Source organism: Chenopodium quinoa, unplaced genomic scaffold, assembly GCF_001683475.1.
Source record: "Chenopodium quinoa cultivar QQ74 unplaced genomic scaffold, ASM168347v1, whole genome shotgun sequence".
Taxonomy (NCBI): domain Eukaryota; kingdom Viridiplantae; phylum Streptophyta; class Magnoliopsida; order Caryophyllales; family Amaranthaceae; genus Chenopodium; species Chenopodium quinoa.
In genome coordinates this window covers 669,413-677,106 of record NW_018744582.1, presented here as the reverse complement: position 1 = coordinate 677,106, position 7,694 = coordinate 669,413, and the positions used below count along the sequence as shown (strand labels likewise).

The 7,694-nt window shown below is 37.4% G+C and overlaps 1 pseudogene; it reads left to right on the top strand.

Moving 5' to 3' along the window:
* The first annotated feature begins 319 nt into the window (after positions 1-319).
* Positions 320-6,247, top strand: LOC110699178 (annotated as a pseudogene).
* Positions 6,248-7,694: the final 1,447 nt, after the last annotated feature.

Sequence of the window (7,694 nt, the reverse complement as noted above, 5' to 3'; positions counted from 1 at the left end):
TAAGGAAGACAATTATTAATAAAGCTAGAGTCTATGCGAAAATCGCAGGATTAGCCCAGTTTTAAGGCAACAAAACTGGCTTTATTATAGTTAGATTGAGTGGGATAATGGATGAGATGTAGTGAATTTAAAGCATAGTTTTTTCATAACAAAAAATAAATAGTTTGTTTAATCATTAGACATGAATTTGTGGTGTTTAGGCCCATGTGATCTTGGATGCATTTCTCATGTATGCTTCATATTGCTTGTAGAAGCAATTTATACTGTTATATATAAACTAGTTTGCACACTTTCTGTTGCAATTCAAATGAAGAAATCACACCCTTGGTACCTTTTCTGCTAACTAACTCCTTTTCGTGTTATCAGTATCGATTCTTTCTTCCTTGCTGCAACGCGAGACAAGACTTGGTTGGATCCTTCACGTACTCAAGGCTCATTCTGGTGTTGCTGATCCGTCTGCTTTGTAAATGACTACGTTTCAGCTATAACAAGAGTAACAGCGATATCTGGAGCATAACGATATCAGTACAGCTGACAGTAAGGTATGAAGGATTGTCTGTTCTTGTGTTTTTAGTTGTTATGAGCTTATATGTACCAATTGGTGGATGCATGTTCCGAAACAATGAAAACATAGTTTTTAAGAGAAAGTGTTGCATTCTTTGTTTAAGGTTAATTTATATTTCATTCCTTCTGTTCCTAATAGAGGTCAATTTTCCATGATCAAGCTTTGTACCTCTTGCACCATTGCTTCAATTTTTTCACACCTAAAATCTCCTAAACATTGTGTAAACAAAGACGAAAATAATATGATTCCTTCTTTTTATATTCTCTTCCTAGTTAATGCTTGAAAATTTATACCAGACATATACTTGCAATTTGTGCTCTCTTCTGACCTTTTACTCCCTCTTTTTTTCGTTATTATGAGCTGCTAGAATAAGAACTTTGTGTATTCTTATTCTATCCTATTTATAGAATAGCAATGAAAACATGGTTTGATAGATCTTGAATGTGACCAATGTTATTTTATTTTTGTCTTTGGCTTGCAGGTGTATACTAGTTCTTTGAACAAATTTTAAAAATGGGTATCTACAAGAACGCGAATACAAATGCCAAAAATGGCGATTATCTGGAAGGAGTGTTAAATGATTATGTAGGAGGAAAGGGGAAGCTAAAAGGGCATAAGAGTGGCTCCACTAGGCTGGTAACAACACTCACTTGTGTACAATTCGCTTTTGCAATATATGCTACGTTTCTTTTGTATTACATGAGTCCTTCAGTTGATCTAAGGACTAAACCGGACTTCACATGGGCTACACAATTTGCAAAGCAATGGAAAGACTATATTATCCAACCCAACATTGTGAGCCACTATCAAGAAGTATCTAATTTGGTTGCAACTGAAATGCAAACAATTGTTCCGGCTGAGGTCTGTGAGCACGAAAAGATCGATTTTATGCAGAAGAAGTCCAATGATCTTCAAATGATCAAGTTGAAGACTGAGCTTTATACTGAGGTGTTGCAGTTTCAAAGCAAGAATTTTGGCATTGAGACTCTTCGCCAACTAATGGCAATGCCATCAAAGTGGGATTTGAAGGGCTCGAATAAACCAAAAGTTACAGTTATTTTAAACCATTTCAAAAGAAAAACTCTTTGTGCTCAGCTAGATTCTTTGCTACACCAAACTCTCCCTTTTCACCACGTTTGGGTTCTTGCCTTTGGAAGTCCGAATGAGCTGTCACTACGAAGAATCGTGCAGAGTTACAATGATAGCAGGATTAGTTTTGTGGGTTCAAATTATGATTTTAAGTACTATGGAAGGTTTCAAATGGCTTTGCAGACAGAAGCTGATCTTGTATATATCGTTGATGATGACATGATACCGGGAAAGAAAATGCTTCAGATTCTGTCCCATGTTGCAGGTACAGAGAAGTACAAGAATTCTGTTCTAGGTAGCATAGGGAGGATTTTACCTTTCAGACAGAAGGATTTCACCTTCCCCAGCTATAGAAAGTTTCGTTCGAAGGAGGCAGGTCTCTATCTACCTGATCCAGCTTATGATATCCTTGTTGAAAAGGTGGTGCAGGTGGATTTTCTCTCGAGCTCGTGGTTTTTATCTGCAGAGCTTGTCAAGACTCTTTTCATCGAGAATCCCATGACCTTTATGACTGGTGAAGATCTGCACCTCAGGTAACTTAATGATTTATATGCATTTCAGTAGATAGAATATTCTCCTGATTTATCTATTGTGCTTAGCATGTTTCTGATGCAACTAAGTTTATTGCTGTATTGATTTCTGAGAAACCTGCTTTGCTTTTTACATGGGATCTTCTCCTGATCTACTTTTGTGCTTGATTGGTTTTGATGCAACTATGTTTATTGATGTATTAATTTTATATGAGCTGCTTCTAGTTTTCTTGTGGTATGTGGTAAGTACATTACAATTGCATTATGTCTATATAAATTATAAAAGTATTATAGCAATCAACGAACACCAACGTGAGAATCAAGGTTGGCCTAGTGGTTAAAGGCCGTCCTTCCACCCTTGTGAGAGGGGTCGACTCTCACCCCAAACAAGTAGGGTCCCCAATTTCTCCATACTTGTAAGGGACTTCTCCTTACCCAAAAAGAAAAAAGAAAAAAAAAAGTCAACGAACACCAATGTATGCTTAAGCATTTAAGCTATAAGTTTTTATGCTATCCTGCAAATCGTGCACTATATTAAAGTTGTAATTCATATCCTGCAGTGAGAAGCTACCTCCTTTACTTGTTTTACCCTTTTTCTTGCATCCTTTGTTGATTACTTTGGATATAATTTTACTCTATGGATTACTTTAAACGTAGCAATTCTCGAAACACTTTATCTCAGCTTCCTGCATAGAGCATACCTTTGTTTCATGCATGCAGCCTTCGATTGATATGCCTATTTTTAGCCCATCTCTTGATTTACCAATTATATTGTTTAGAATACTATGATTCATGAATCATGCTTCTTATCCTTCTACATATTTATACAACCATGTTTATATAGCTTTCATCTTGAATATCACCATTACTAATGCCACATTTAATATAGTATTTGATACCTGATGCAATGAGAAAAATTGCCATTTTTTTTCGTGCTGTCAAATCTCTCCTCTGTTTCCTTCTCCACTTACATTTGTGTCAAATGGTCTAATGTCCTTATGTTGGCATGCAGCTATCAACTTCAAAAGTACCGAAATGCTGGCTCCTTTGTGCTTCCAGTTGATCCAAAAGACAAAGAAACATGGGGAGATAGTGAACATCGGCTTGCTTATGTGTCTGAAACTACTGTTATATTCAAAGATGTTGTTCAAGTAAGAGATGATCAGTGGTGGAGAGCCCTTTCGAGTGGTTATGTGACTCAATGGGCGGCGATGTATCCTCAAAAGATTGATGCACTGTTTTATGCTCACTCCATCAATGAAGTGAAGGCCCTTGCTCCTCTTCTCGAGAAATTTAGGTCTACTGTTGGTAAGAAGGCCTACATTGTTGTCTCAGGGGGCAGTACTGTCCTTGTGAAGATGCTGCAACTGCTTTGAACTGGCCAAAATCGGTTTGTAAAGAGAGAAGATTTAAAATATTTGATCTCGGAGTTGGGGCACTTTCAGGAGTATCTAACTCTGAAGTGCCTATAGTGCAAAGTGTGTATGCCAGCATGAAAGGGCTCGTTAAGATTCACAACCCGAGTGTGGTTATTGCTGTTAATGATATTGATTCTGATGTGAGAAAGGCACTGACAATGGCATCCGAGACCAGTAAAAACGGCTCTACTTTTGTTCTTCTACCTAGAGCATCTGTGCCCAAGGTCCTTTGGATGGCTGACTTAAGATCTACTGCCTTGCCAAGTAAGTACTCTCCTTTCTTTTTTTTTCAAGTCCTACCTCTTGTATAATGTCAATCAGGTTAAAATGATAAGAGTATAAAGCAAAAGAAATGTGCTGCGCTGCTTAGACTTTGTGTAGCTTTTATTCATTTTTATAGTGTCTTAAAACATTTATCACTTGTCAAAGTTCTGAATTTTAGGCTAATCTCTAACCATACATATAAACTTTATACAGATTGGAACAAGATGAGAATCTCCATCAACATAATCACTCAAAACCGTGTGCGTTCTCTCATGAGGCTTCTCAAGTCTCTCACTAATGCATATTATTTGGGTGACGACATTCCAATTTCCTTCAATGTGGACAGCAGAGTAGATGAGGCAACAATAAAGCTATTGAGCACATTTGAGTGGCCACATGGAACAAAGACTTTAAAGAGGAGAATCATTCAAGGAGGACTAATTCGTGCAGTGAGTGAGAGTTGGTATCCGTCTTCAGATGATGACTTCGGTCTATTGCTTGAAGATGATATTGAAGTATCTCCTTACTACTATCTATGGATCAAGTATGCTCTCTTAGCCTACCACTATGACCCTCAAGTATCATTCCCCGAGCTCTCTTCAATTTCTCTTTACACTCCTCGAATTGTTGAAGTTGTGAAAGAGAGACCAAAGTGGAATGCAACAGAATTCTTCCAGCGCATTCATCCAAACACCCCTTACCTACACCAGCTCCCCTGCAGTTGGGGCGCTGTTTTCTTCCCCAAGCACTGGAGAGAATTTTATGTGTACATGAACATGCGCTTTACTGAGGATCCTAAGAAAAACCCGGTTCAGATTCCCAAGTCTAGAACCAATGGATGGCAAGCCTCATGGAAGAAGTTCCTCATTGACATGATGTATTTACGAGGCTATGTGAGTCTTTATCCAAACTTTCCGAACCAAGCTAGCTTTTCAACCAATCATATGGAACCCGGAGCTCACATTAGTGCTAAAGACAATGTTGTCAAGCATGATAAGACAGACTTTGAGGTACCCCTTTTGGCAGATGATTTTCGAAACTATTTGCCTAATGGTAAGTTGCCTTCAGCTTCAAAATTGCCCTCGCTTAACCTCTTCAACCAGGCCGTGTCTCTTAAGGGCTTGAAGCAGGCTGGCGCGAAGCTAAGAATGGATGTGCTCAACTGCACTGCGCTGGAAGTTGTAACTGTGCATCATGTTACAGGCCTGCCTAACCAGTGTGTCAAGTTCTGAAAACTGAATTTGGCTGCTCAATTTATATTCTTTTTTTTTTTTTTTTTTTTTTGGTTTCTTTTGTAGGATGTATCAAAAGCTATGTCCAACCTTAGCTTAAAGGTGGGATCAACACTTGATTTTGACTGCTAGTTGGTAATCCATGTAAACACTATTGAAAAGATTATTCACAAAGACCATTTCAAAATTTGTTTCATTGCTTTGTACATTTGTAATCAAAGCCAAAGAGGCTTCCTATACTACATTAAAACAAAGAGAATTTATTGAACTTTGTCATCTCCATTTTGTAATTATTTAAGTTACCTTCTACCACCTTATTATAGAATTATTTTTGGTGATTAAATTAAAATGAGGTTGATGTTAGTGAGGAAAAGTGTTTATGTAACAAACATATGTTGAATTTTCATATATTGATTCATCGGTTAATCCTATTATACATGTAAACTCCACTTATTTGATAAATTTAAAAAAATATGAAAAGTGACCTCAGCTCCATACATACAATGCAAAAAAAGCAGGACCAAAATCTTGTTTGTAATAGGCGACATTGGAAAAGAATCTAAATAGTAAATATGTACGTAGAGAACTAGTCTTGCATACAAGTGATACAACGAACCCGAGTTATATACACCATAAGGTACTAAAGTTTGACAAATATATCACTTAGGAAACTGAAGTTTAAAATGTATCACTTAGAGTACTTTGACGGTGACCGGAGGTAAACTATCCGATACTAACCTATTTTAGCCGGTAAACGTGTTTTAAAAAAAAAAAAATTGTGTCAGCAAAAGGTCTCGTAAAACGAAATGCCATCATTCTTGTTTTTCTCTCTCATACCCTTCCTTTAATCTTTCTCTTTCCTTCTTTCATGGTTGGAAGACCTTTCTGAACACTTTCATGGCCATAGTCCCACAACCACAATGAAATTTTATTAATTCAACTTCAATGACAAGTTATATAATAATATCCATGTAAAAGCAATCAAGTCAAATTCAACAATAAGAGCAAATTCTTTTATTAGAGAAAATTTAACAATTAGCAATCAAGTCAAATTTTACAATTAGAGAAAAACCCCCACCCTCGCCCACCATCAGCCACCGGCCTTTCTCTCCCCCCTTATTAGTTGACTCCCCTGCCGTCACAACCCAATATATCCCCTGCTTCACCCTACATCACCAATTAGAACTGTCAATTCGGGTAAACAAGTCGGGTTTGGGTCGGGTCAATTCGGATTAATGTCGTAACCTATGCGGGTCGGGTTTGGGTTGGGTCATACTCGAGTCGGGTCATGTCGGGTCATACATCTTATCGGGTTTACGTCGGGTCAATAACAGGTCGAGTTACATTCTGGTCGGGTGAATAATTGATTGTATCTCGCCAGCTTCCCACTAATTTATTGTAGGTTGTATGACTTTGTCTGTATAATAATAATAATACTTCCTCCGTTAACGGTTATTTTCAACAATTGTACCTTTCACGGAGGCCAATGCAAAACTTATAAAGCATGATTATTGAAATATAAGGGCATGTAATTAAGTATTAATGCTACATATAAAAAAAATAAAAATAAAAAAACAATTAAACAAAACCAGCACCACCACCGAAACCCAAAACCAGAACCACCACCAAAACCACCGACAAAACTTATAAAGCATGATTATTGAAATATAAGGGCATGTAATTAAGTATTAATGCTACATATAAAAAAAATAAAAAAAATAATTAAACAAAACCAGCACCACCACCGAAACCCAAAACCAGAACAACCACCAAAACCACCGACAACAACCAGAACCACCAAACCCGTCGACCCTCAGAACCCGAAACACCACCAAAACCCAACCACGAACCCAACCTTCACCACCGAAACCCAACAAACCACCCACGAACCCAGCAAACCACCAACAGAAAACCCAGAAAACCACCACACACCACGAACCACCCCACGTACCCAAAACCACCACCTTTCGAACCACCACCCAAAACCACCACAGAAACCCAACAAACCACCCCACGAACCCAAAACCACCACCTTTCGAATCCAAAACCACCACCGACGCCACCCTTAACCACCCACCTTTCGAACCCGAAACCGCCTAATCCACCACCCACAAACCCAGATCCGAAACCCACCATTTCTCCAGATCTGAAATTGAGTGTCTTTCTTCCTCAATTCATGAAAAGTGGTTGAAGGAGGAGAGAGAAAGTTAATGTTGAAGAGGATGAAGATGGAGAAAATAGATTATGAGGGAAGAGGAAGAAGATGATGGAGGAGAGAGAAAGATAATGGGGAAGATGAAGAGATGATGAAGGATTGATGATTATTGAATGATATAAAATAAGTTTAATTAGATTAGATTAGTTTTTAATCAATTATGTTTTAAGTATGTAATTGATGTTATAAAGTTTTAAGTAAGGGTGTTTTTATAATTTTATTTAAAAAAAATTACTAATAATGGAAAGATTTGGGAATGTTGCAAATAATAGTTAGCACCTATTTTGGGTAAATGTTGCAAATAACTGTTAACGGAGGAAGTAATATTAAAAATAATAATAATAATAATAATAATAATTAATGATAATAATGCGATAATAA